The sequence below is a fragment of the Triturus cristatus genome, chromosome 4_1 (assembly GCF_964204655.1).
Source record: "Triturus cristatus chromosome 4_1, aTriCri1.1, whole genome shotgun sequence".
NCBI classification, from domain to species: Eukaryota; Metazoa; Chordata; class Amphibia; order Caudata; family Salamandridae; genus Triturus; species Triturus cristatus.
In genome coordinates, this window is record NC_140585.1 from 150,596,021 (window position 1) to 150,621,236 (window position 25,216).

At 36.2% G+C, this 25,216-nt stretch overlaps 37 non-coding genes across 37 annotated transcripts; all 37 read left to right on the forward strand.

Annotated features, from left to right (window-relative positions):
• Window positions 1-237: 237 nt before the first annotated feature.
• TRNAR-UCU (transfer RNA arginine (anticodon UCU)) lies at window positions 238-328 on the forward strand. Its single transcript is given in 2 exon segments — window positions 238-274; window positions 293-328. It is a non-coding gene; the product is annotated as a tRNA-Arg (tRNA).
• Window positions 329-787: 459 nt separating this feature from the next.
• Window positions 788-860, forward strand: TRNAK-UUU (transfer RNA lysine (anticodon UUU)). Its single transcript has one exon. It is a non-coding gene; the product is annotated as a tRNA-Lys (tRNA).
• Window positions 861-1,724: 864 nt separating this feature from the next.
• Window positions 1,725-1,797, forward strand: TRNAK-UUU (transfer RNA lysine (anticodon UUU)). Its single transcript has one exon. It is a non-coding gene; the product is annotated as a tRNA-Lys (tRNA).
• Window positions 1,798-2,138: 341 nt separating this feature from the next.
• TRNAR-UCU (transfer RNA arginine (anticodon UCU)) lies at window positions 2,139-2,229 on the forward strand. Its single transcript is given in 2 exon segments — window positions 2,139-2,175; window positions 2,194-2,229. It is a non-coding gene; the product is annotated as a tRNA-Arg (tRNA).
• A 459-nt stretch (window positions 2,230-2,688) lies between these two features.
• Window positions 2,689-2,761, forward strand: TRNAK-UUU (transfer RNA lysine (anticodon UUU)). Its single transcript has one exon. It is a non-coding gene; the product is annotated as a tRNA-Lys (tRNA).
• Window positions 2,762-4,039: 1,278 nt separating this feature from the next.
• On the forward strand, window positions 4,040-4,130 carry TRNAR-UCU (transfer RNA arginine (anticodon UCU)). Its single transcript is given in 2 exon segments — window positions 4,040-4,076; window positions 4,095-4,130. It is a non-coding gene; the product is annotated as a tRNA-Arg (tRNA).
• A 459-nt stretch (window positions 4,131-4,589) lies between these two features.
• On the forward strand, window positions 4,590-4,662 carry TRNAK-UUU (transfer RNA lysine (anticodon UUU)). Its single transcript has one exon. It is a non-coding gene; the product is annotated as a tRNA-Lys (tRNA).
• Window positions 4,663-5,526: 864 nt separating this feature from the next.
• Window positions 5,527-5,599, forward strand: TRNAK-UUU (transfer RNA lysine (anticodon UUU)). The gene has a single exon. It is a non-coding gene; the product is annotated as a tRNA-Lys (tRNA).
• Window positions 5,600-5,940: 341 nt separating this feature from the next.
• On the forward strand, window positions 5,941-6,031 carry TRNAR-UCU (transfer RNA arginine (anticodon UCU)). Its single transcript is given in 2 exon segments — window positions 5,941-5,977; window positions 5,996-6,031. It is a non-coding gene; the product is annotated as a tRNA-Arg (tRNA).
• A 459-nt stretch (window positions 6,032-6,490) lies between these two features.
• TRNAK-UUU (transfer RNA lysine (anticodon UUU)) lies at window positions 6,491-6,563 on the forward strand. Its single transcript has one exon. It is a non-coding gene; the product is annotated as a tRNA-Lys (tRNA).
• An 864-nt stretch (window positions 6,564-7,427) lies between these two features.
• Window positions 7,428-7,500, forward strand: TRNAK-UUU (transfer RNA lysine (anticodon UUU)). The gene has a single exon. It is a non-coding gene; the product is annotated as a tRNA-Lys (tRNA).
• Window positions 7,501-7,841: 341 nt separating this feature from the next.
• Window positions 7,842-7,932, forward strand: TRNAR-UCU (transfer RNA arginine (anticodon UCU)). Its single transcript is given in 2 exon segments — window positions 7,842-7,878; window positions 7,897-7,932. It is a non-coding gene; the product is annotated as a tRNA-Arg (tRNA).
• A 459-nt stretch (window positions 7,933-8,391) lies between these two features.
• TRNAK-UUU (transfer RNA lysine (anticodon UUU)) lies at window positions 8,392-8,464 on the forward strand. The gene has a single exon. It is a non-coding gene; the product is annotated as a tRNA-Lys (tRNA).
• An 864-nt stretch (window positions 8,465-9,328) lies between these two features.
• Window positions 9,329-9,401, forward strand: TRNAK-UUU (transfer RNA lysine (anticodon UUU)). The gene has a single exon. It is a non-coding gene; the product is annotated as a tRNA-Lys (tRNA).
• Window positions 9,402-9,742: 341 nt separating this feature from the next.
• Window positions 9,743-9,833, forward strand: TRNAR-UCU (transfer RNA arginine (anticodon UCU)). The gene is given in 2 exon segments: window positions 9,743-9,779; window positions 9,798-9,833. It is a non-coding gene; the product is annotated as a tRNA-Arg (tRNA).
• Window positions 9,834-10,292: 459 nt separating this feature from the next.
• On the forward strand, window positions 10,293-10,365 carry TRNAK-UUU (transfer RNA lysine (anticodon UUU)). Its single transcript has one exon. It is a non-coding gene; the product is annotated as a tRNA-Lys (tRNA).
• Window positions 10,366-11,229: 864 nt separating this feature from the next.
• On the forward strand, window positions 11,230-11,302 carry TRNAK-UUU (transfer RNA lysine (anticodon UUU)). The gene has a single exon. It is a non-coding gene; the product is annotated as a tRNA-Lys (tRNA).
• Window positions 11,303-11,643: 341 nt separating this feature from the next.
• TRNAR-UCU (transfer RNA arginine (anticodon UCU)) lies at window positions 11,644-11,734 on the forward strand. Its single transcript is given in 2 exon segments — window positions 11,644-11,680; window positions 11,699-11,734. It is a non-coding gene; the product is annotated as a tRNA-Arg (tRNA).
• Window positions 11,735-13,130: 1,396 nt separating this feature from the next.
• Window positions 13,131-13,203, forward strand: TRNAK-UUU (transfer RNA lysine (anticodon UUU)). Its single transcript has one exon. It is a non-coding gene; the product is annotated as a tRNA-Lys (tRNA).
• A 341-nt stretch (window positions 13,204-13,544) lies between these two features.
• On the forward strand, window positions 13,545-13,635 carry TRNAR-UCU (transfer RNA arginine (anticodon UCU)). Its single transcript is given in 2 exon segments — window positions 13,545-13,581; window positions 13,600-13,635. It is a non-coding gene; the product is annotated as a tRNA-Arg (tRNA).
• Window positions 13,636-14,094: 459 nt separating this feature from the next.
• Window positions 14,095-14,167, forward strand: TRNAK-UUU (transfer RNA lysine (anticodon UUU)). Its single transcript has one exon. It is a non-coding gene; the product is annotated as a tRNA-Lys (tRNA).
• Window positions 14,168-15,031: 864 nt separating this feature from the next.
• TRNAK-UUU (transfer RNA lysine (anticodon UUU)) lies at window positions 15,032-15,104 on the forward strand. Its single transcript has one exon. It is a non-coding gene; the product is annotated as a tRNA-Lys (tRNA).
• A 341-nt stretch (window positions 15,105-15,445) lies between these two features.
• Window positions 15,446-15,536, forward strand: TRNAR-UCU (transfer RNA arginine (anticodon UCU)). The gene is given in 2 exon segments: window positions 15,446-15,482; window positions 15,501-15,536. It is a non-coding gene; the product is annotated as a tRNA-Arg (tRNA).
• A 459-nt stretch (window positions 15,537-15,995) lies between these two features.
• Window positions 15,996-16,068, forward strand: TRNAK-UUU (transfer RNA lysine (anticodon UUU)). The gene has a single exon. It is a non-coding gene; the product is annotated as a tRNA-Lys (tRNA).
• An 864-nt stretch (window positions 16,069-16,932) lies between these two features.
• Window positions 16,933-17,005, forward strand: TRNAK-UUU (transfer RNA lysine (anticodon UUU)). The gene has a single exon. It is a non-coding gene; the product is annotated as a tRNA-Lys (tRNA).
• Window positions 17,006-17,346: 341 nt separating this feature from the next.
• On the forward strand, window positions 17,347-17,437 carry TRNAR-UCU (transfer RNA arginine (anticodon UCU)). The gene is given in 2 exon segments: window positions 17,347-17,383; window positions 17,402-17,437. It is a non-coding gene; the product is annotated as a tRNA-Arg (tRNA).
• Window positions 17,438-18,833: 1,396 nt separating this feature from the next.
• On the forward strand, window positions 18,834-18,906 carry TRNAK-UUU (transfer RNA lysine (anticodon UUU)). Its single transcript has one exon. It is a non-coding gene; the product is annotated as a tRNA-Lys (tRNA).
• Window positions 18,907-19,247: 341 nt separating this feature from the next.
• TRNAR-UCU (transfer RNA arginine (anticodon UCU)) lies at window positions 19,248-19,338 on the forward strand. Its single transcript is given in 2 exon segments — window positions 19,248-19,284; window positions 19,303-19,338. It is a non-coding gene; the product is annotated as a tRNA-Arg (tRNA).
• Window positions 19,339-19,797: 459 nt separating this feature from the next.
• TRNAK-UUU (transfer RNA lysine (anticodon UUU)) lies at window positions 19,798-19,870 on the forward strand. The gene has a single exon. It is a non-coding gene; the product is annotated as a tRNA-Lys (tRNA).
• Window positions 19,871-20,734: 864 nt separating this feature from the next.
• On the forward strand, window positions 20,735-20,807 carry TRNAK-UUU (transfer RNA lysine (anticodon UUU)). Its single transcript has one exon. It is a non-coding gene; the product is annotated as a tRNA-Lys (tRNA).
• A 341-nt stretch (window positions 20,808-21,148) lies between these two features.
• TRNAR-UCU (transfer RNA arginine (anticodon UCU)) lies at window positions 21,149-21,239 on the forward strand. The gene is given in 2 exon segments: window positions 21,149-21,185; window positions 21,204-21,239. It is a non-coding gene; the product is annotated as a tRNA-Arg (tRNA).
• A 459-nt stretch (window positions 21,240-21,698) lies between these two features.
• TRNAK-UUU (transfer RNA lysine (anticodon UUU)) lies at window positions 21,699-21,771 on the forward strand. The gene has a single exon. It is a non-coding gene; the product is annotated as a tRNA-Lys (tRNA).
• An 864-nt stretch (window positions 21,772-22,635) lies between these two features.
• Window positions 22,636-22,708, forward strand: TRNAK-UUU (transfer RNA lysine (anticodon UUU)). Its single transcript has one exon. It is a non-coding gene; the product is annotated as a tRNA-Lys (tRNA).
• A 341-nt stretch (window positions 22,709-23,049) lies between these two features.
• On the forward strand, window positions 23,050-23,140 carry TRNAR-UCU (transfer RNA arginine (anticodon UCU)). Its single transcript is given in 2 exon segments — window positions 23,050-23,086; window positions 23,105-23,140. It is a non-coding gene; the product is annotated as a tRNA-Arg (tRNA).
• A 459-nt stretch (window positions 23,141-23,599) lies between these two features.
• TRNAK-UUU (transfer RNA lysine (anticodon UUU)) lies at window positions 23,600-23,672 on the forward strand. Its single transcript has one exon. It is a non-coding gene; the product is annotated as a tRNA-Lys (tRNA).
• Window positions 23,673-24,536: 864 nt separating this feature from the next.
• Window positions 24,537-24,609, forward strand: TRNAK-UUU (transfer RNA lysine (anticodon UUU)). The gene has a single exon. It is a non-coding gene; the product is annotated as a tRNA-Lys (tRNA).
• A 341-nt stretch (window positions 24,610-24,950) lies between these two features.
• On the forward strand, window positions 24,951-25,041 carry TRNAR-UCU (transfer RNA arginine (anticodon UCU)). The gene is given in 2 exon segments: window positions 24,951-24,987; window positions 25,006-25,041. It is a non-coding gene; the product is annotated as a tRNA-Arg (tRNA).
• Window positions 25,042-25,216: the final 175 nt, after the last annotated feature.

Sequence of the window (25,216 nt, forward strand, 5' to 3'; positions counted from 1 at the left end):
CATGGAGAAGTGAAAAACCCATCTGTCTCATATATCAGATGACGATACACTAAACTTAAGTTGTATGCAGACTTACCAACTGTATCATGTAGTTTGACACGGTGAATAACTTTTACCCAATTCAATATTCAAAATATAGCCATGGTTATAGTATCCAATGAACTTTATAAAGTTGATCAACAGCTCAAAGCTCATTATTTCATTTCTGAATATCTGTGCACCTCATTCAAGCAGATTGGCTCTGTGGCGCAATGGATAGCGCATTGGACTTCTAGGTGAATGTCAAGAAGGTATTCAAAGGCTGTGGGTTCGAATCCCACCAGAGTCAGTTTTATCCCTGTTTATTTCATAACTATTTAAAGAAGTTATAAGCGATGCATGCATGCTTCTGCTTCACCAAAATCATTTGCTAAAAAAGGTCAGTAAAAGGAAGTCTATTTTAAAGAGACACCGTTCAATTTGGGTAATCTATGCAGAAGAGGAAATTGTCAGCTGTACTGATGAAAATATAATTTACTCGGAAGTAAGATTTTGGGCCCTTCCTTAATTTTCCCATGTCAATAAACACATATGAATTTGACGTCAGCAAAAAAATGAGATAGTAGCAACTTCAGGATTAAAAATAAGGTTACATTTACAGAAGAAATTTAAAATGCTTGAAATATCAATTCATTATTATATTCTAGTGTATTTGGTACCTTCTTCAGGTAACCATCTTAAGAAACATAGCGTTAGTTGGGACACTGCCAAATTTTGATTAGGTGATTTTGAGGTTTGCTGTATCAGAGCCTGGATAGCTCAGTCGGTAGAGCATCAGACTTTTAATCTGAGGGTCCAGGGTTCAAGTCCCTGTTCAGGCGGTTTGTTTAAAGAAAATGTACTCTAATGACATGCTCTTTTCAGGATCCAATGAACGAGTAGTCCCATTAGAGTAATTGCAAGTTACTCTTAATGGAGCCATTAAATACCCATCGGTCGTGTACCATTTGACAAGAGTTAAGAAGACTTACCGCAACGGTATCATGTCGTTTGAGATGTTGATTATCTTTTCCCCAATTCAATGTTCAAAATGGAACCCTGCTTATAGTTTCCAAATCACTTTATAAAGTTGGTCAACCGCTGATAGCTCATCTTTTTATTTGAGAATTTCTGTTCACCTTGTTGAATCAGGTTGGATCTCTGGTGCAATGGATAGCGGCTTGGGGTTCTAGGCGAATGTAGAGAAAGCATTCAAAGTCTTTGGGTTGGAATACTAGCTGGGTCAGTTTTATCCCTCCTTTATCTTATAACTAATTGAAACAGTAACAAACAATGCCTGCTTCTGCATAACCAGAGACATTTACCAAAACGGCAGTGAAAGAAAGTCTATTTAAACAGACACTGTTTGCTTTGAAAATGTTGCATAATCTATGCCGAAGAGTAAATTTCCAGTTATACTGCCGGACATGTAATTTAGTACCTAGTAATAGTATTTGGCCTTTTACTAATTTCACAATGTCAATTTAGAGACATGATTTCTAAGTCAGCCGAAAATGAGATAGAACGAATTTCAGGATTTAAAATAGATTACGTGTGCTGCTGAAATTTCAAATGCTTGAAATATCAATTAATTATTAAACTCTACATATTTGATTGCTAATATATGTAACCATATTAAGAATTAAAGTGTAGGTTGGTGTGCGTCCACATCATTTTTAGCTGATTTTTAGTTGCAGTGTTGCAGAGCCTGGATAGCTCAGTCGGTAGAGCATCAGACTTTTAATCTGAGGGTCCAGGGTTCAAGTCCCTGTTCAGGCGGTCGGCTACTTTAAAGAAAAAGTATTCTGATTGTACATTCTTTTTGTGTTCCACTGCATGATGAATAAGATATTCCATTACCAAAATTAAAAAAAAACGTCTTTCATGGAGAAGTGAAAAACCCATCTGTCTCATATATCAGATGACGATACACTAAACTTAAGTTGTATGCAGACTTACCAACTGTATCATGTAGTTTGACACGGTGAATAACTTTTACCCAATTCAATATTCAAAATATAGCCATGGTTATAGTATCCAATGAACTTTATAAAGTTGATCAACAGCTCAAAGCTCATTATTTCATTTCTGAATATCTGTGCACCTCATTCAAGCAGATTGGCTCTGTGGCGCAATGGATAGCGCATTGGACTTCTAGGTGAATGTCAAGAAGGTATTCAAAGGCTGTGGGTTCGAATCCCACCAGAGTCAGTTTTATCCCTGTTTATTTCATAACTATTTAAAGAAGTTATAAGCGATGCATGCATGCTTCTGCTTCACCAAAATCATTTGCTAAAAAAGGTCAGTAAAAGGAAGTCTATTTTAAAGAGACACCGTTCAATTTGGGTAATCTATGCAGAAGAGGAAATTGTCAGCTGTACTGATGAAAATATAATTTACTCGGAAGTAAGATTTTGGGCCCTTCCTTAATTTTCCCATGTCAATAAACACATATGAATTTGACGTCAGCAAAAAAATGAGATAGTAGCAACTTCAGGATTAAAAATAAGGTTACATTTACTGAAGAAATTTCAAATGCTTGAAATATCAATTCATTATTATATTCTAGTGTATTTGGTACCTTCTTCAGGTAACCATCTTAAGAAACATAGCGTTAGTTGGGACACTGCCAAATTTTGATTAGGTGATTTTGAGGTTTGCTGTATCAGAGCCTGGATAGCTCAGTCGGTAGAGCATCAGACTTTTAATCTGAGGGTCCAGGGTTCAAGTCCCTGTTCAGGCGGTTTGTTTAAAGAAAATGTACTCTAATGACATGCTCTTTTCAGGATCCAATGAACGAGTAGTCCCATTAGAGTAATTGCAAGTTACTCTTAATGGAGCCATTAAATACCCATCGGTCGTGTACCATTTGACAAGAGTTAAGAAGACTTACCGCAACGGTATCATGTCGTTTGAGATGTTGATTATCTTTTCCCCAATTCAATGTTCAAAATGGAACCCTGCTTATAGTTTCCAAATCACTTTATAAAGTTGGTCAACCGCTGATAGCTCATCTTTTTATTTGAGAATTTCTGTTCACCTTGTTGAATCAGGTTGGATCTCTGGTGCAATGGATAGCGGCTTGGGGTTCTAGGCGAATGTAGAGAAAGCATTCAAAGTCTTTGGGTTGGAATACTAGCTGGGTCAGTTTTATCCCTCCTTTATCTTATAACTAATTGAAACAGTAACAAACAATGCCTGCTTCTGCATAACCAGAGACATTTACCAAAACGGCAGTGAAAGAAAGTCTATTTAAACAGACACTGTTTGCTTTGAAAATGTTGCATAATCTATGCCGAAGAGTAAATTTCCAGTTATACTGCCGGACATGTAATTTAGTACCTAGTAATAGTATTTGGCCTTTTACTAATTTCACAATGTCAATTTAGAGACATGATTTCTAAGTCAGCCGAAAATGAGATAGAACGAATTTCAGGATTTAAAATAGATTACGTGTGCTGCTGAAATTTCAAATGCTTGAAATATCAATTAATTATTAAACTCTACATATTTGATTGCTAATATATGTAACCATATTAAGAATTAAAGTGTAGGTTGGTGTGCGTCCACATCATTTTTAGCTGATTTTTAGTTGCAGTGTTGCAGAGCCTGGATAGCTCAGTCGGTAGAGCATCAGACTTTTAATCTGAGGGTCCAGGGTTCAAGTCTCTGTTCAGGCGGTCGGCTACTTTAAAGAAAAAGTATTCTGATTGTACATTCTTTTTGTGTTCCACTGCATGATGAATAAGATATTCCATTACCAAAATTAAAAAAAAACGTCTTTCATGGAGAAGTGAAAAACCCATCTGTCTCATATATCAGATGACGATACACTAAACTTAAGTTGTATGCAGACTTACCAACTGTATCATGTAGTTTGACACGGTGAATAACTTTTACCCAATTCAATATTCAAAATATAGCCATGGTTATAGTATCCAATGAACTTTATAAAGTTGATCAACAGCTCAAAGCTCATTATTTCATTTCTGAATATCTGTGCACCTCATTCAAGCAGATTGGCTCTGTGGCGCAATGGATAGCGCATTGGACTTCTAGGTGAATGTCAAGAAGGTATTCAAAGGCTGTGGGTTCGAATCCCACCAGAGTCAGTTTTATCCCTGTTTATTTCATAACTATTTAAAGAAGTTATAAGCGATGCATGCATGCTTCTGCTTCACCAAAATCATTTGCTAAAAAAGGTCAGTAAAAGGAAGTCTATTTTAAAGAGACACCGTTCAATTTGGGTAATCTATGCAGAAGAGGAAATTGTCAGCTGTACTGATGAAAATATAATTTACTCGGAAGTAAGATTTTGGGCCCTTCCTTAATTTTACCATGTCAATAAACACATATGAATTTGACGTCAGCAAAAAAATGAGATAGTAGCAACTTCAGGATTAAAAATAAGGTTACATTTACTGAAGAAATTTCAAATGCTTGAAATATCAATTCATTATTATATTCTAGTGTATTTGGTACCTTCTTCAGGTAACCATCTTAAGAAACATAGCGTTAGTTGGGACACTGCCAAATTTTGATTAGGTGATTTTGAGGTTTGCTGTATCAGAGCCTGGATAGCTCAGTCGGTAGAGCATCAGACTTTTAATCTGAGGGTCCAGGGTTCAAGTCCCTGTTCAGGCGGTTTGTTTAAAGAAAATGTACTCTAATGACATGCTCTTTTCAGGATCCAATGAACGAGTAGTCCCATTAGAGTAATTGCAAGTTACTCTTAATGGAGCCATTAAATACCCATCGGTCGTGTACCATTTGACAAGAGTTAAGAAGACTTACCGCAACGGTATCATGTCGTTTGAGATGTTGATTATCTTTTCCCCAATTCAATGTTCAAAATGGAACCCTGCTTATAGTTTCCAAATCACTTTATAAAGTTGGTCAACCGCTGATAGCTCATCTTTTTATTTGAGAATTTCTGTTCACCTTGTTGAATCAGGTTGGATCTCTGGTGCAATGGATAGCGGCTTGGGGTTCTAGGCGAATGTAGAGAAAGCATTCAAAGTCTTTGGGTTGGAATACTAGCTGGGTCAGTTTTATCCCTCCTTTATCTTATAACTAATTGAAACAGTAACAAACAATGCCTGCTTCTGCATAACCAGAGACATTTACCAAAACGGCAGTGAAAGAAAGTCTATTTAAACAGACACTGTTTGCTTTGAAAATGTTGCATAATCTATGCCGAAGAGTAAATTTCCAGTTATACTGCCGGACATGTAATTTAGTACCTAGTAATAGTATTTGGCCTTTTACTAATTTCACAATGTCAATTTAGAGACATGATTTCTAAGTCAGCCGAAAATGAGATAGAACGAATTTCAGGATTTAAAATAGATTACGTGTGCTGCTGAAATTTCAAATGCTTGAAATATCAATTAATTATTAAACTCTACATATTTGATTGCTAATATATGTAACCATATTAAGAATTAAAGTGTAGGTTGGTGTGCGTCCACATCATTTTTAGCTGATTTTTAGTTGCAGTGTTGCAGAGCCTGGATAGCTCAGTCGGTAGAGCATCAGACTTTTAATCTGAGGGTCCAGGGTTCAAGTCCCTGTTCAGGCGGTCGGCTACTTTAAAGAAAAAGTATTCTGATTGTACATTCTTTTTGTGTTCCACTGCATGATGAATAAGATATTCCATTACCAAAATTAAAAAAAAACGTCTTTCATGGAGAAGTGAAAAACCCATCTGTCTCATATATCAGATGACGATACACTAAACTTAAGTTGTATGCAGACTTACCAACTGTATCATGTAGTTTGACACGGTGAATAACTTTTACCCAATTCAATATTCAAAATATAGCCATGGTTATAGTATCCAATGAACTTTATAAAGTTGATCAACAGCTCAAAGCTCATTATTTCATTTCTGAATATCTGTGCACCTCATTCAAGCAGATTGGCTCTGTGGCGCAATGGATAGCGCATTGGACTTCTAGGTGAATGTCAAGAAGGTATTCAAAGGCTGTGGGTTCGAATCCCACCAGAGTCAGTTTTATCCCTGTTTATTTCATAACTATTTAAAGAAGTTATAAGCGATGCATGCATGCTTCTGCTTCACCAAAATCATTTGCTAAAAAAGGTCAGTAAAAGGAAGTCTATTTTAAAGAGACACCGTTCAATTTGGGTAATCTATGCAGAAGAGGAAATTGTCAGCTGTACTGATGAAAATATAATTTACTCGGAAGTAAGATTTTGGGCCCTTCCTTAATTTTACCATGTCAATAAACACATATGAATTTGACGTCAGCAAAAAAATGAGATAGTAGCAACTTCAGGACTAAAAATAAGGTTACATTTACTGAAGAAATTTCAAATGCTTGAAATATCAATTCATTATTATATTCTAGTGTATTTGGTACCTTCTTCAGGTAACCATCTTAAGAAACATAGCGTTAGTTGGGACACTGCCAAATTTTGATTAGGTGATTTTGAGGTTTGCTGTATCAGAGCCTGGATAGCTCAGTCGGTAGAGCATCAGACTTTTAATCTGAGGGTCCAGGGTTCAAGTCCCTGTTCAGGCGGTTTGTTTAAAGAAAATGTACTCTAATGACATGCTCTTTTCAGGATCCAATGAACGAGTAGTCCCATTAGAGTAATTGCAAGTTACTCTTAATGGAGCCATTAAATACCCATCGGTCGTGTACCATTTGACAAGAGTTAAGAAGACTTACCGCAACGGTATCATGTCGTTTGAGATGTTGATTATCTTTTCCCCAATTCAATGTTCAAAATGGAACCCTGCTTATAGTTTCCAAATCACTTTATAAAGTTGGTCAACCGCTGATAGCTCATCTTTTTATTTGAGAATTTCTGTTCACCTTGTTGAATCAGGTTGGATCTCTGGTGCAATGGATAGCGGCTTGGGGTTCTAGGCGAATGTAGAGAAAGCATTCAAAGTCTTTGGGTTGGAATACTAGCTGGGTCAGTTTTATCCCTCCTTTATCTTATAACTAATTGAAACAGTAACAAACAATGCCTGCTTCTGCATAACCAGAGACATTTACCAAAACGGCAGTGAAAGAAAGTCTATTTAAACAGACACTGTTTGCTTTGAAAATGTTGCATAATCTATGCCGAAGAGTAAATTTCCAGTTATACTGCCGGACATGTAATTTAGTACCTAGTAATAGTATTTGGCCTTTTACTAATTTCACAATGTCAATTTAGAGACATGATTTCTAAGTCAGCCGAAAATGAGATAGAACGAATTTCAGGATTTAAAATAGATTACGTGTGCTGCTGAAATTTCAAATGCTTGAAATATCAATTAATTATTAAACTCTACATATTTGATTGCTAATATATGTAACCATATTAAGAATTAAAGTGTAGGTTGGTGTGCGTCCACATCATTTTTAGCTGATTTTTAGTTGCAGTGTTGCAGAGCCTGGATAGCTCAGTCGGTAGAGCATCAGACTTTTAATCTGAGGGTCCAGGGTTCAAGTCCCTGTTCAGGCGGTCGGCTACTTTAAAGAAAAAGTATTCTGATTGTACATTCTTTTTGTGTTCCACTGCATGATGAATAAGATATTCCATTACCAAAATTAAAAAAAAACGTCTTTCATGGAGAAGTGAAAAACCCATCTGTCTCATATATCAGATGACGATACACTAAACTTAAGTTGTATGCAGACTTACCAACTGTATCATGTAGTTTGACACGGTGAATAACTTTTACCCAATTCAATATTCAAAATATAGCCATGGTTATAGTATCCAACGAACTTTATAAAGTTGATCAACAGCTCAAAGCTCATTATTTCATTTCTGAATATCTGTGCACCTCATTCAAGCAGATTGGCTCTGTGGCGCAATGGATAGCGCATTGGACTTCTAGGTGAATGTCAAGAAGGTATTCAAAGGCTGTGGGTTCGAATCCCACCAGAGTCAGTTTTATCCCTGTTTATTTCATAACTATTTAAAGAAGTTATAAGCGATGCATGCATGCTTCTGCTTCACCAAAATCATTTGCTAAAAAAGGTCAGTAAAAGGAAGTCTATTTTAAAGAGACACCGTTCAATTTGGGTAATCTATGCAGAAGAGGAAATTGTCAGCTGTACTGATGAAAATATAATTTACTCGGAAGTAAGATTTTGGGCCCTTCCTTAATTTTACCATGTCAATAAACACATATGAATTTGACGTCAGCAAAAAAATGAGATAGTAGCAACTTCAGGACTAAAAATAAGGTTACATTTACTGAAGAAATTTCAAATGCTTGAAATATCAATTCATTATTATATTCTAGTGTATTTGGTACCTTCTTCAGGTAACCATCTTAAGAAACATAGCGTTAGTTGGGACACTGCCAAATTTTGATTAGGTGATTTTGAGGTTTGCTGTATCAGAGCCTGGATAGCTCAGTCGGTAGAGCATCAGACTTTTAATCTGAGGGTCCAGGGTTCAAGTCCCTGTTCAGGCGGTTTGTTTAAAGAAAATGTACTCTAATGACATGCTCTTTTCAGGATCCAATGAACGAGTAGTCCCATTAGAGTAATTGCAAGTTACTCTTAATGGAGCCATTAAATACCCATCGGTCGTGTACCATTTGACAAGAGTTAAGAAGACTTACCACAACGGTATCATGTCGTTTGAGATGTTGATTATCTTTTCCCCAATTCAATGTTCAAAATGGAACCCTGCTTATAGTTTCCAAATCACTTTATAAAGTTGGTCAACCGCTGATAGCTCATCTTTTTATTTGAGAATTTCTGTTCACCTTGTTGAATCAGGTTGGATCTCTGGTGCAATGGATAGCGGCTTGGGGTTCTAGGCGAATGTAGAGAAAGCATTCAAAGTCTTTGGGTTGGAATACTAGCTGGGTCAGTTTTATCCCTCCTTTATCTTATAACTAATTGAAACAGTAACAAACAATGCCTGCTTCTGCATAACCAGAGACATTTACCAAAACGGCAGTGAAAGAAAGTCTATTTAAACAGACACTGTTTGCTTTGAAAATGTTGCATAATCTATGCCGAAGAGTAAATTTCCAGTTATACTGCCGGACATGTAATTTAGTACCTAGTAATAGTATTTGGCCTTTTACTAATTTCACAATGTCAATTTAGAGACATGATTTCTAAGTCAGCCGAAAATGAGATAGAACGAATTTCAGGATTTAAAATAGATTACGTGTGCTGCTGAAATTTCAAATGCTTGAAATATCAATTAATTATTAAACTCTACATATTTGATTGCTAATATATGTAACCATATTAAGAATTAAAGTGTAGGTTGGTGTGCGTCCACATCATTTTTAGCTGATTTTTAGTTGCAGTGTTGCAGAGCCTGGATAGCTCAGTCGGTAGAGCATCAGACTTTTAATCTGAGGGTCCAGGGTTCAAGTCCCTGTTCAGGCGGTCGGCTACTTTAAAGAAAAAGTATTCTGATTGTACATTCTTTTTGTGTTCCACTGCATGATGAATAAGATATTCCATTACCAAAATTAAAAAAAAACGTCTTTCATGGAGAAGTGAAAAACCCATCTGTCTCATATATCAGATGACGATACACTAAACTTAAGTTGTATGCAGACTTACCAACTGTATCATGTAGTTTGACACGGTGAATAACTTTTACCCAATTCAATATTCAAAATATAGCCATGGTTATAGTATCCAATGAACTTTATAAAGTTGATCAACAGCTCAAAGCTCATTATTTCATTTCTGAATATCTGTGCACCTCATTCAAGCAGATTGGCTCTGTGGCGCAATGGATAGCGCATTGGACTTCTAGGTGAATGTCAAGAAGGTATTCAAAGGCTGTGGGTTCGAATCCCACCAGAGTCAGTTTTATCCCTGTTTATTTCATAACTATTTAAAGAAGTTATAAGCGATGCATGCATGCTTCTGCTTCACCAAAATCATTTGCTAAAAAAGGTCAGTAAAAGGAAGTCTATTTTAAAGAGACACCGTTCAATTTGGGTAATCTATGCAGAAGAGGAAATTGTCAGCTGTACTGATGAAAATATAATTTACTCGGAAGTAAGATTTTGGGCCCTTCCTTAATTTTACCATGTCAATAAACACATATGAATTTGACGTCAGCAAAAAAATGAGATAGTAGCAACTTCAGGACTAAAAATAAGGTTACATTTACTGAAGAAATTTCAAATGCTTGAAATATCAATTCATTATTATATTCTAGTGTATTTGGTACCTTCTTCAGGTAACCATCTTAAGAAACATAGCGTTAGTTGGGACACTGCCAAATTTTGATTAGGTGATTTTGAGGTTTGCTGTATCAGAGCCTGGATAGCTCAGTCGGTAGAGCATCAGACTTTTAATCTGAGGGTCCAGGGTTCAAGTCCCTGTTCAGGCGGTTTGTTTAAAGAAAATGTACTCTAATGACATGCTCTTTTCAGGATCCAATGAACGAGTAGTCCCATTAGAGTAATTGCAAGTTACTCTTAATGGAGCCATTAAATACCCATCGGTCGTGTACCATTTGACAAGAGTTAAGAAGACTTACCACAACGGTATCATGTCGTTTGAGATGTTGATTATCTTTTCCCCAATTCAATGTTCAAAATGGAACCCTGCTTATAGTTTCCAAATCACTTTATAAAGTTGGTCAACCGCTGATAGCTCATCTTTTTATTTGAGAATTTCTGTTCACCTTGTTGAATCAGGTTGGATCTCTGGTGCAATGGATAGCGGCTTGGGGTTCTAGGCGAATGTAGAGAAAGCATTCAAAGTCTTTGGGTTGGAATACTAGCTGGGTCAGTTTTATCCCTCCTTTATCTTATAACTAATTGAAACAGTAACAAACAATGCCTGCTTCTGCATAACCAGAGACATTTACCAAAACGGCAGTGAAAGAAAGTCTATTTAAACAGACACTGTTTGCTTTGAAAATGTTGCATAATCTATGCCGAAGAGTAAATTTCCAGTTATACTGCCGGACATGTAATTTAGTACCTAGTAATAGTATTTGGCCTTTTACTAATTTCACAATGTCAATTTAGAGACATGATTTCTAAGTCAGCCGAAAATGAGATAGAACGAATTTCAGGATTTAAAATAGATTACGTGTGCTGCTGAAATTTCAAATGCTTGAAATATCAATTAATTATTAAACTCTACATATTTGATTGCTAATATATGTAACCATATTAAGAATTAAAGTGTAGGTTGGTGTGCGTCCACATCATTTTTAGCTGATTTTTAGTTGCAGTGTTGCAGAGCCTGGATAGCTCAGTCGGTAGAGCATCAGACTTTTAATCTGAGGGTCCAGGGTTCAAGTCCCTGTTCAGGCGGTCGGCTACTTTAAAGAAAAAGTATTCTGATTGTACATTCTTTTTGTGTTCCACTGCATGATGAATAAGATATTCCATTACCAAAATAAAAAAAAAACGTCTTTCATGGAGAAGTGAAAAACCCATCTGTCTCATATATCAGATGACGATACACTAAACTTAAGTTGTATGCAGACTTACCAACTGTATCATGTAGTTTGACACGGTGAATAACTTTTACCCAATTCAATATTCAAAATATAGCCATGGTTATAGTATCCAATGAACTTTATAAAGTTGATCAACAGCTCAAAGCTCATTATTTCATTTCTGAATATCTGTGCACCTCATTCAAGCAGATTGGCTCTGTGGCGCAATGGATAGCGCATTGGACTTCTAGGTGAATGTCAAGAAGGTATTCAAAGGCTGTGGGTTCGAATCCCACCAGAGTCAGTTTTATCCCTGTTTATTTCATAACTATTTAAAGAAGTTATAAGCGATGCATGCATGCTTCTGCTTCACCAAAATCATTTGCTAAAAAAGGTCAGTAAAAGGAAGTCTATTTTAAAGAGACACCGTTCAATTTGGGTAATCTATGCAGAAGAGGAAATTGTCAGCTGTACTGATGAAAATATAATTTACTCGGAAGTAAGATTTTGGGCCCTTCCTTAATTTTACCATGTCAATAAACACATATGAATTTGACGTCAGCAAAAAAATGAGATAGTAGCAACTTCAGGACTAAAAATAAGGTTACATTTACTGAAGAAATTTCAAATGCTTGAAATATCAATTCATTATTATATTCTAGTGTATTTGGTACCTTCTTCAGGTAACCATCTTAAGAAACATAGCGTTAGTTGGGACACTGCCAAATTTTGATTAGGTGATTTTGAGGTTTGCTGTATCAGAACCTGGATAGCTCAGTCGGTAGAGCATCAGACTTTTAATCTGAGGGTCCAGGGTTCAAGTCCCTGTTCAGGCGGTTTGTTTAAAGAAAATGTACTCTAATGACATGCTCTTTTCAGGATCCAATGAACGAGTAGTCCCATTAGAGTAATTGCAAGTTACTCTTAATGGAGCCATTAAATACCCATCGGTCGTGTACCATTTGACAAGAGTTAAGAAGACTTACCGCAACGGTATCATGTCGTTTGAGATGTTGATTATCTTTTCCCCAATTCAATGTTCAAAATGGAACCCTGCTTATAGTTTCCAAATCACTTTATAAAGTTGGTCAACCGCTGATAGCTCATCTTTTTATTTGAGAATTTCTGTTCACCTTGTTGAATCAGGTTGGATCTCTGGTGCAATGGATAGCGGCTTGGGGTTCTAGGCGAATGTAGAGAAAGCATTCAAAGTCTTTGGGTTGGAATACTAGCTGGGTCAGTTTTATCCCTCCTTTATCTTATAACTAATTGAAACAGTAACAAACAATGCCTGCTTCTGCATAACCAGAGACATTTACCAAAACGGCAGTGAAAGAAAGTCTATTTAAACAGACACTGTTTGCTTTGAAAATGTTGCATAATCTATGCCGAAGAGTAAATTTCCAGTTATACTGCCGGACATGTAATTTAGTACCTAGTAATAGTATTTGGCCTTTTACTAATTTCACAATGTCAATTTAGAGACATGATTTCTAAGTCAGCCGAAAATGAGATAGAACGAATTTCAGGATTTAAAATAGATTACGTGTGCTGCTGAAATTTCAAATGCTTGAAATATCAATTAATTATTAAACTCTACATATTTGATTGCTAATATATGTAACCATATTAAGAATTAAAGTGTAGGTTGGTGTGCGTCCACATCATTTTTAGCTGATTTTTAGTTGCAGTGTTGCAGAGCCTGGATAGCTCAGTCGGTAGAGCATCAGACTTTTAATCTGAGGGTCCAGGGTTCAAGTCCCTGTTCAGGCGGTCGGCTACTTTAAAGAAAAAGTATTCTGATTGTACATTCTTTTTGTGTTCCACTGCATGATGAATAAGATATTCCATTACCAAAATTAAAAAAAAACGTCTTTCATGGAGAAGTGAAAAACCCATCTGTCTCATATATCAGATGACGATACACTAAACTTAAGTTGTATGCAGACTTACCAACTGTATCATGTAGTTTGACACGGTGAATAACTTTTACCCAATTCAATATTCAAAATATAGCCATGGTTATAGTATCCAATGAACTTTATAAAGTTGATCAACAGCTCAAAGCTCATTATTTCATTTCTGAATATCTGTGCACCTCATTCAAGCAGATTGGCTCTGTGGCGCAATGGATAGCGCATTGGACTTCTAGGTGAATGTCAAGAAGGTATTCAAAGGCTGTGGGTTCGAATCCCACCAGAGTCAGTTTTATCCCTGTTTATTTCATAACTATTTAAAGAAGTTATAAGCGATGCATGCATGCTTCTGCTTCACCAAAATCATTTGCTAAAAAAGGTCAGTAAAAGGAAGTCTATTTTAAAGAGACACCGTTCAATTTGGGTAATCTATGCAGAAGAGGAAATTGTCAGCTGTACTGATGAAAATATAATTTACTCGGAAGTAAGATTTTGGGCCCTTCCTTAATTTTACCATGTCAATAAACACATATGAATTTGACGTCAGCAAAAAAATGAGATAGTAGCAACTTCAGGATTAAAAATAAGGTTACATTTACTGAAGAAATTTCAAATGCTTGAAATATCAATTCATTATTATATTCTAGTGTATTTGGTACCTTCTTCAGGTAACCATCTTAAGAAACATAGCGTTAGTTGGGACACTGCCAAATTTTGATTAGGTGATTTTGAGGTTTGCTGTATCAGAGCCTGGATAGCTCAGTCGGTAGAGCATCAGACTTTTAATCTGAGGGTCCAGGGTTCAAGTCCCTGTTCAGGCGGTTTGTTTGAAGAAAATGTACTCTAATGACATGCTCTTTTCAGGATCCAATGAACGAGTAGTCCCATTAGAGTAATTGCAAGTTACTCTTAATGGAGCCATTAAATACCCATCGGTCGTGTACCATTTGACAAGAGTTAAGAAGACTTACCGCAACGGTATCATGTTGTTTGAGATGTTGATTATCTTTTCCCCAATTCAATGTTCAAAATGGAACCCTGCTTATAGTTTCCAAATCACTTTATAAAGTTGGTCAACCGCTGATAGCTCATCTTTTTATTTGAGAATTTCTGTTCACCTTGTTGAATCAGGTTGGATCTCTGGTGCAATGGATAGCGGCTTGGGGTTCTAGGCGAATGTAGAGAAAGCATTCAAAGTCTTTGGGTTGGAATACTAGCTGGGTCAGTTTTATCCCTCCTTTATCTTATAACTAATTGAAACAGTAACAAACAATGCCTGCTTCTGCATAACCAGAGACATTTACCAAAACGGCAGTGAAAGAAAGTCTATTTAAACAGACACTGTTTGCTTTGAAAATGTTGCATAATCTATGCCGAAGAGTAAATTTCCAGTTATACTGCCGGACATGTAATTTAGTACCTAGTAATAGTATTTGGCCTTTTACTAATTTCACAATGTCAATTTAGAGACATGATTTCTAAGTCAGCCGAAAATGAGATAGAACGAATTTCAGGATTTAAAATAGATTACGTGTGCTGCTGAAATTTCAAATGCTTGAAATATCAATTAATTATTAAACTCTACATATTTGATTGCTAATATATGTAACCATATTAAGAATTAAAGTGTAGGTTGGTGTGCGTCCACATCATTTTTAGCTGATTTTTAGTTGCAGTGTTGCAGAGCCTGGATAGCTCAGTCGGTAGAGCATCAGACTTTTAATCTGAGGGTCCAGGGTTCAAGTCCCTGTTCAGGCGGTCGGCTACTTTAAAGAAAAAGTATTCTGATTGTACATTCTTTTTGTGTTCCACTGCATGATGAATAAGATATTCCATTACCAAAATTAAAAAAAAACGTCTTTCATGGAGAAGTGAAAAACCCATCTGTCTCATATATCAGATGACGATACACTAAACTTAAGTTGTATGCAGACTTACCAACTGTATCATGTAGTTTGACACGGTGAATAACTTTTACCCAATTCAATATTCAAAATATAGCCATGGTTATAGTATCCAATGAACTTTATAAAGTTGATCAACAGCTCAAAGCTCATTATTTCATTTCTGAATATCTGTGCACCTCATTCAAGCAGATTGGCTCTGTGGCGCAATGGATAGCGCATTGGACTTCTAGGTGAATGTCAAGAAGGTATTCAAAGGCTGTGGGTTCGAATCCCACCAGAGTCAGTTTTATCCCTGTTTATTTCATAACTATTTAAAGAAGTTATAAGCGATGCATGCATGCTTCTGCTTCACCAAAATCATTTGCTAAAAAAGGTCAGTAAAAGGAAGTCTATTTTAAAGAGACACCGTTCAATTTGGGTAATCTATGCAGAAGAGGAAATTGTCAGCTGTACTGATGAAAATATAATTTACTCGGAAGTAAGATTTTGGGCCCTTCCTTAATTTTACCATGTCAATAAACACATATGAATTTGACGTCAGCAAAAAAATGAGATAGTAGCAACTTCAGGACTAAAAATAAGGTTACATTTACTGAAGAAATTTCAAATGCTTGAAATATCAATTCATTATTATATTCTAGTGTATTTGGTACCTTCTTCAGGTAACCATCTTAAGAAACATAGCGTTAGTTGGGACACTGCCAAATTTTGATTAGGTGATTTTGAGGTTTGCTGTATCAGAGCCTGGATAGCTCAGTCGGTAGAGCATCAGACTTTTAATCTGAGGGTCCAGGGTTCAAGTCCCTGTTCAGGCGGTTTGTTTAAAGAAAATGTACTCTAATGACATGCTCTTTTCAGGATCCAATGAACGAGTAGTCCCATTAGAGTAATTGCAAGTTACTCTTAATGGAGCCATTAAATACCCATCGGTCGTGTACCATTTGACAAGAGTTAAGAAGACTTACCGCAACGGTATCATGTCGTTTGAGATGTTGATTATCTTTTCCCCAATTCAATGTTCAAAATGGAACCCTGCTTATAGTTTCCAAATCACTTTATAAAGTTGGTCAACCGCTGATAGCTCATCTTTTTATTTGAGAATTTCTGTTCACCTTGTTGAATCAGGTTGGATCTCTGGTGCAATGGATAGCGGCTTGGGGTTCTAGGCGAATGTAGAGAAAGCATTCAAAGTCTTTGGGTTGGAATACTAGCTGGGTCAGTTTTATCCCTCCTTTATCTTATAACTAATTGAAACAGTAACAAACAATGCCTGCTTCTGCATAACCAGAGACATTTACCAAAACGGCAGTGAAAGAAAGTCTATTTAAACAGACACTGTTTGCTTTGAAAATGTTGCATAATCTATGCCGAAGAGTAAATTTCCAGTTATACTGCCGGACATGTAATTTAGTACCTAGTAATAGTATTTGGCCTTTTACTAATTTCACAATGTCAATTTAGAGACATGATTTCTAAGTCAGCCGAAAATGAGATAGAACGAATTTCAGGATTTAAAATAGATTACGTGTGCTGCTGAAATTTCAAATGCTTGAAATATCAATTAATTATTAAACTCTACATATTTGATTGCTAATATATGTAACCATATTAAGAATTAAAGTGTAGGTTGGTGTGCGTCCACATCATTTTTAGCTGATTTTTAGTTGCAGTGTTGCAGAGCCTGGATAGCTCAGTCGGTAGAGCATCAGACTTTTAATCTGAGGGTCCAGGGTTCAAGTCCCTGTTCAGGCGGTCGGCTACTTTAAAGAAAAAGTATTCTGATTGTACATTCTTTTTGTGTTCCACTGCATGATGAATAAGATATTCCATTACCAAAATTAAAAAAAAACGTCTTTCATGGAGAAGTGAAAAACCCATCTGTCTCATATATCAGATGACGATACACTAAACTTAAGTTGTATGCAGACTTACCAACTGTATCATGTAGTTTGACACGGTGAATAACTTTTACCCAATTCAATATTCAAAATATAGCCATGGTTATAGTATCCAATGAACTTTATAAAGTTGATCAACAGCTCAAAGCTCATTATTTCATTTCTGAATATCTGTGCACCTCATTCAAGCAGATTGGCTCTGTGGCGCAATGGATAGCGCATTGGACTTCTAGGTGAATGTCAAGAAGGTATTCAAAGGCTGTGGGTTCGAATCCCACCAGAGTCAGTTTTATCCCTGTTTATTTCATAACTATTTAAAGAAGTTATAAGCGATGCATGCATGCTTCTGCTTCACCAAAATCATTTGCTAAAAAAGGTCAGTAAAAGGAAGTCTATTTTAAAGAGACACCGTTCAATTTGGGTAATCTATGCAGAAGAGGAAATTGTCAGCTGTACTGATGAAAATATAATTTACTCGGAAGTAAGATTTTGGGCCCTTCCTTAATTTTACCATGTCAATAAACACATATGAATTTGACGTCAGCAAAAAAATGAGATAGTAGCAACTTCAGGATTAAAAATAAGGTTACATTTACTGAAGAAATTTCAAATGCTTGAAATATCAATTCATTATTATATTCTAGTGTATTTGGTACCTTCTTCAGGTAACCATCTTAAGAAACATAGCGTTAGTTGGGACACTGCCAAATTTTGATTAGGTGATTTTGAGGTTTGCTGTATCAGATCCTGGATAGCTCAGTCGGTAGAGCATCAGACTTTTAATCTGAGGGTCCAGGGTTCAAGTCCCTGTTCAGGCGGTTTGTTTGAAGAAAATGTACTCTAATGACATGCTCTTTTCAGGATCCAATGAACGAGTAGTCCCATTAGAGTAATTGCAAGTTACTCTTAATGGAGCCATTAAATACCCATCGGTCGTGTACCATTTGACAAGAGTTAAGAAGACTTACCGCAACGGTATCATGTTGTTTGAGATGTTGATTATCTTTTCCCCAATTCAATGTTCAAAATGGAACCCTGCTTATAGTTTCCAAATCACTTTATAAAGTTGGTCAACCGCTGATAGCTCATCTTTTTATTTGAGAATTTCTGTTCACCTTGTTGAATCAGGTTGGATCTCTGGTGCAATGGATAGCGGCTTGGGGTTCTAGGCGAATGTAGAGAAAGCATTCAAAGTCTTTGGGTTGGAATACTAGCTGGGTCAGTTTTATCCCTCCTTTATCTTATAACTAATTGAAACAGTAACAAACAATGCCTGCTTCTGCATAACCAGAGACATTTACCAAAACGGCAGTGAAAGAAAGTCTATTTAAACAGACACTGTTTGCTTTGAAAATGTTGCATAATCTATGCCGAAGAGTAAATTTCCAGTTATACTGCCGGACATGTAATTTAGTACCTAGTAATAGTATTTGGCCTTTTACTAATTTCACAATGTCAATTTAGAGACATGATTTCTAAGTCAGCCGAAAATGAGATAGAACGAATTTCAGGATTTAAAATAGATTACGTGTGCTGCTGAAATTTCAAATGCTTGAAATATCAATTAATTATTAAACTCTACATATTTGATTGCTAATATATGTAACCATATTAAGAATTAAAGTGTAGGTTGGTGTGCGTCCACATCATTTTTAGCTGATTTTTAGTTGCAGTGTTGCAGAGCCTGGATAGCTCAGTCGGTAGAGCATCAGACTTTTAATCTGAGGGTCCAGGGTTCAAGTCCCTGTTCAGGCGGTCGGCTACTTTAAAGAAAAAGTATTCTGATTGTACATTCTTTTTGTGTTCCACTGCATGATGAATAAGATATTCCATTACCAAAATTAAAAAAAAACGTCTTTCATGGAGAAGTGAAAAACCCATCTGTCTCATATATCAGATGACGATACACTAAACTTAAGTTGTATGCAGACTTACCAACTGTATCATGTAGTTTGACACGGTGAATAACTTTTACCCAATTCAATATTCAAAATATAGCCATGGTTATAGTATCCAATGAACTTTATAAAGTTGATCAACAGCTCAAAGCTCATTATTTCATTTCTGAATATCTGTGCACCTCATTCAAGCAGATTGGCTCTGTGGCGCAATGGATAGCGCATTGGACTTCTAGGTGAATGTCAAGAAGGTATTCAAAGGCTGTGGGTTCGAATCCCACCAGAGTCAGTTTTATCCCTGTTTATTTCATAACTATTTAAAGAAGTTATAAGCGATGCATGCATGCTTCTGCTTCACCAAAATCATTTGCTAAAAAAGGTCAGTAAAAGGAAGTCTATTTTAAAGAGACACCGTTCAATTTGGGTAATCTATGCAGAAGAGGAAATTGTCAGCTGTACTGATGAAAATATAATTTACTCGGAAGTAAGATTTTGGGCCCTTCCTTAATTTTACCATGTCAATAAACACATATGAATTTGACGTCAGCAAAAAAATGAGATAGTAGCAACTTCAGGACTAAAAATAAGGTTACATTTACTGAAGAAATTTCAAATGCTTGAAATATCAATTCATTATTATATTCTAGTGTATTTGGTACCTTCTTCAGGTAACCATCTTAAGAAACATAGCGTTAGTTGGGACACTGCCAAATTTTGATTAGGTGATTTTGAGGTTTGCTGTATCAGAGCCTGGATAGCTCAGTCGGTAGAGCATCAGACTTTTAATCTGAGGGTCCAGGGTTCAAGTCCCTGTTCAGGCGGTTTGTTTAAAGAAAATGTACTCTAATGACATGCTCTTTTCAGGATCCAATGAACGAGTAGTCCCATTAGAGTAATTGCAAGTTACTCTTAATGGAGCCATTAAATACCCATCGGTCGTGTACCATTTGACAAGAGTTAAGAAGACTTACCGCAACGGTATCATGTCGTTTGAGATGTTGATTATCTTTTCCCCAATTCAATGTTCAAAATGGAACCCTGCTTATAGTTTCCAAATCACTTTATAAAGTTGGTCAACCGCTGATAGCTCATCTTTTTATTTGAGAATTTCTGTTCACCTTGTTGAATCAGGTTGGATCTCTGGTGCAATGGATAGCGGCTTGGGGTTCTAGGCGAATGTAGAGAAAGCATTCAAAGTCTTTGGGTTGGAATACTAGCTGGGTCAGTTTTATCCCTCCTTTATCTTATAACTAATTGAAACAGTAACAAACAATGCCTGCTTCTGCATAACCAGAGACATTTACCAAAACGGCAGTGAAAGAAAGTCTATTTAAACAGACACTGTTTGCTTTGAAAATGTTGCATAATCTATGCCGAAGAGTAAATTTCCAGTTATACTGCCGGACATGTAATTTAGTACCTAGTAATAGTATTTGGCCTTTTACTAATTTCACAATGTCAATTTAGAGACATGATTTCTAAGTCAGCCGAAAATGAGATAGAACGAATTTCAGGATTTAAAATAGATTACGTGTGCTGCTGAAATTTCAAATGCTTGAAATATCAATTAATTATTAAACTCTACATATTTGATTGCTAATATATGTAACCATATTAAGAATTAAAGTGTAGGTTGGTGTGCGTCCACATCATTTTTAGCTGATTTTTAGTTGCAGTGTTGCAGAGCCTGGATAGCTCAGTCGGTAGAGCATCAGACTTTTAATCTGAGGGTCCAGGGTTCAAGTCCCTGTTCAGGCGGTCGGCTACTTTAAAGAAAAAGTATTCTGATTGTACATTCTTTTTGTGTTCCACTGCATGATGAATAAGATATTCCATTACCAAAATTAAAAAAAAACGTCTTTCATGGAGAAGTGAAAAACCCATCTGTCTCATATATCAGATGACGATACACTAAACTTAAGTTGTATGCAGACTTACCAACTGTATCATGTAGTTTGACACGGTGAATAACTTTTACCCAATTCAATATTCAAAATATAGCCATGGTTATAGTATCCAATGAACTTTATAAAGTTGATCAACAGCTCAAAGCTCATTATTTCATTTCTGAATATCTGTGCACCTCATTCAAGCAGATTGGCTCTGTGGCGCAATGGATAGCGCATTGGACTTCTAGGTGAATGTCAAGAAGGTATTCAAAGGCTGTGGGTTCGAATCCCACCAGAGTCAGTTTTATCCCTGTTTATTTCATAACTATTTAAAGAAGTTATAAGCGATGCATGCATGCTTCTGCTTCACCAAAATCATTTGCTAAAAAAGGTCAGTAAAAGGAAGTCTATTTTAAAGAGACACCGTTCAATTTGGGTAATCTATGCAGAAGAGGAAATTGTCAGCTGTACTGATGAAAATATAATTTACTCGGAAGTAAGATTTTGGGCCCTTCCTTAATTTTACCATGTCAATAAACACATATGAATTTGACGTCAGCAAAAAAATGAGATAGTAGCAACTTCAGGATTAAAAATAAGGTTACATTTACTGAAGAAATTTCAAATGCTTGAAATATCAATTCATTATTATATTCTAGTGTATTTGGTACCTTCTTCAGGTAACCATCTTAAGAAACATAGCGTTAGTTGGGACACTGCCAAATTTTGATTAGGTGATTTTGAGGTTTGCTGTATCAGAGCCTGGATAGCTCAGTCGGTAGAGCATCAGACTTTTAATCTGAGGGTCCAGGGTTCAAGTCCCTGTTCAGGCGGTTTGTTTGAAGAAAATGTACTCTAATGACATGCTCTTTTCAGGATCCAATGAACGAGTAGTCCCATTAGAGTAATTGCAAGTTACTCTTAATGGAGCCATTAAATACCCATCGGTCGTGTACCATTTGACAAGAGTTAAGAAGACTTACCGCAACGGTATCATGTCGTTTGAGATGTTGATTATCTTTTCCCCAATTCAATGTTCAAAATGGAACCCTGCTTATAGTTTCCAAATCACTTTATAAAGTTGGTCAACCGCTGATAGCTCATCTTTTTATTTGAGAATTTCTGTTCACCTTGTTGAATCAGGTTGGATCTCTGGTGCAATGGATAGCGGCTTGGGGTTCTAGGCGAATGTAGAGAAAGCATTCAAAGTCTTTGGGTTGGAATACTAGCTGGGTCAGTTTTATCCCTCCTTTATCTTATAACTAATTGAAACAGTAACAAACAATGCCTGCTTCTGCATAACCAGAGACATTTACCAAAACGGCAGTGAAAGAAAGTCTATTTAAACAGACACTGTTTGCTTTGAAAATGTTGCATAATCTATGCCGAAGAGTAAATTTCCAGTTATACTGCCGGACATGTAATTTAGTACCTAGTAATAGTATTTGGCCTTTTACTAATTTCACAATGTCAATTTAGAGACATGATTTCTAAGTCAGCCGAAAATGAGATAGAACGAATTTCAGGATTTAAAATAGATTACGTGTGCTGCTGAAATTTCAAATGCTTGAAATATCAATTAATTATTAAACTCTACATATTTGATTGCTAATATATGTAACCATATTAAGAATTAAAGTGTAGGTTGGTGTGCGTCCACATCATTTTTAGCTGATTTTTAGTTGCAGTGTTGCAGAGCCTGGATAGCTCAGTCGGTAGAGCATCAGACTTTTAATCTGAGGGTCCAGGGTTCAAGTCCCTGTTCAGGCGGTCGGCTACTTTAAAGAAAAAGTATTCTGATTGTACATTCTTTTTGTGTTCCACTGCATGATGAATAAGATATTCCATTACCAAAATTAAAAAAAAACGTCTTTCATGGAGAAGTGAAAAACCCATCTGTCTCATATATCAGATGACGATACACTAAACTTAAGTTGTATGCAGACTTACCAACTGTATCATGTAGTTTGACACGGTGAATAACTTTTACCCAATTCAATATTCAAAATATAGCCATGGTTATAGTATCCAATGAACTTTATAAAGTTGATCAACAGCTCAAAGCTCATTATTTCATTTCTGAATATCTGTGCACCTCATTCAAGCAGATTGGCTCTGTGGCGCAATGGATAGCGCATTGGACTTCTAGGTGAATGTCAAGAAGGTATTCAAAGGCTGTGGGTTCGAATCCCACCAGAGTCAGTTTTATCCCTGTTTATTTCATAACTATTTAAAGAAGTTATAAGCGATGCATGCATGCTTCTGCTTCACCAAAATCATTTGCTAAAAAAGGTCAGTAAAAGGAAGTCTATTTTAAAGAGACACCGTTCAATTTGGGTAATCTATGCAGAAGAGGAAATTGTCAGCTGTACTGATGAAAATATAATTTACTCGGAAGTAAGATTTTGGGCCCTTCCTTAATTTTACCATGTCAATAAACACATATGAATTTGACGTCAGCAAAAAAATGAGATAGTAGCAACTTCAGGACTAAAAATAAGGTTACATTTACTGAAGAAATTTCAAATGCTTGAAATATCAATTCATTATTATATTCTAGTGTATTTGGTACCTTCTTCAGGTAACCATCTTAAGAAACATAGCGTTAGTTGGGACACTGCCAAATTTTGATTAGGTGATTTTGAGGTTTGCTGTATCAGAGCCTGGATAGCTCAGTCGGTAGAGCATCAGACTTTTAATCTGAGGGTCCAGGGTTCAAGTCCCTGTTCAGGCGGTTTGTTTAAAGAAAATGTACTCTAATGACATGCTCTTTTCAGGATCCAATGAACGAGTAGTCCCATTAGAGTAATTGCAAGTTACTCTTAATGGAGCCATTAAATACCCATCGGTCGTGTACCATTTGACAAGAGTTAAGAAGACTTACCGCAACGGTATCATGTCGTTTGAGATGTTGATTATCTTTTCCCCAATTCAATGTTCAAAATGGAACCCTGCTTATAGTTTCCAAATCACTTTATAAAGTTGGTCAACCGCTGATAGCTCATCTTTTTATTTGAGAATTTCTGTTCACCTTGTTGAATCAGGTTGGATCTCTGGTGCAATGGATAGCGGCTTGGGGTTCTAGGCGAATGTAGAGAAAGCATTCAAAGTCTTTGGGTTGGAATACTAGCTGGGTCAGTTTTATCCCTCCTTTATCTTATAACTAATTGAAACAGTAACAAACAATGCCTGCTTCTGCATAACCAGAGACATTTACCAAAACGGCAGTGAAAGAAAGTCTATTTAAACAGACACTGTTTGCTTTGAAAATGTTGCATAATCTATGCCGAAGAGTAAATTTCCAGTTATACTGCCGGACATGTAATTTAGTACCTAGTAATAGTATTTGGACTTTTACTAATTTCACAATGTCAATTTAGAGACATGATTTCTAAGTCAGCCGAAAATGAGATAGAACGAATTTCAGGATTTAAAATAGATTACGTGTGCTGCTGAAATTTCAAATGCTTGAAATATCAATTAATTATTAAACTCTACATATTTGATTGCTAATATATGTAACCATATTAAGAATTAAAGTGTAGGTTGGTGTGCGTCCACATCATTTTTAGCTGATTTTTAGTTGCAGTGTTGCAGAGCCTGGATAGCTCAGTCGGTAGAGCATCAGACTTTTAATCTGAGGGTCCAGGGTTCAAGTCCCTGTTCAGGCGGTCGGCTACTTTAAAGAAAAAGTATTCTGATTGTACATTCTTTTTGTGTTCCACTGCATGATGAATAAGATATTCCATTACCAAAATTAAAAAAAAACGTCTTTCATGGAGAAGTGAAAAACCCATCTGTCTCATATATCAGATGACGATACACTAAACTTAAGTTGTATGCAGACTTACCAACTGTATCATGTAGTTTGACACGGTGAATAACTTTTACCCAATTCAATATTCAAAATATAGCCATGGTTATAGTATCCAACGAACTTTATAAAGTTGATCAACAGCTCAAAGCTCATTATTTCATTTCTGAATATCTGTGCACCTCATTCAAGCAGATTGGCTCTGTGGCGCAATGGATAGCGCATTGGACTTCTAGGTGAATGTCAAGAAGGTATTCAAAGGCTGTGGGTTCGAATCCCACCAGAGTCAGTTTTATCCCTGTTTATTTCATAACTATTTAAAGAAGTTACAAGCGATGCATGCATGCTTCTGCTTCACCAAAATCATTTGCTAAAAAAGGTCAGTAAAAGGAAGTCTATTTTAAAGAGACACCGTTCAATTTGGGTAATCTATGCAGAAGAGGAAATTGTCAGCTGTACTGATG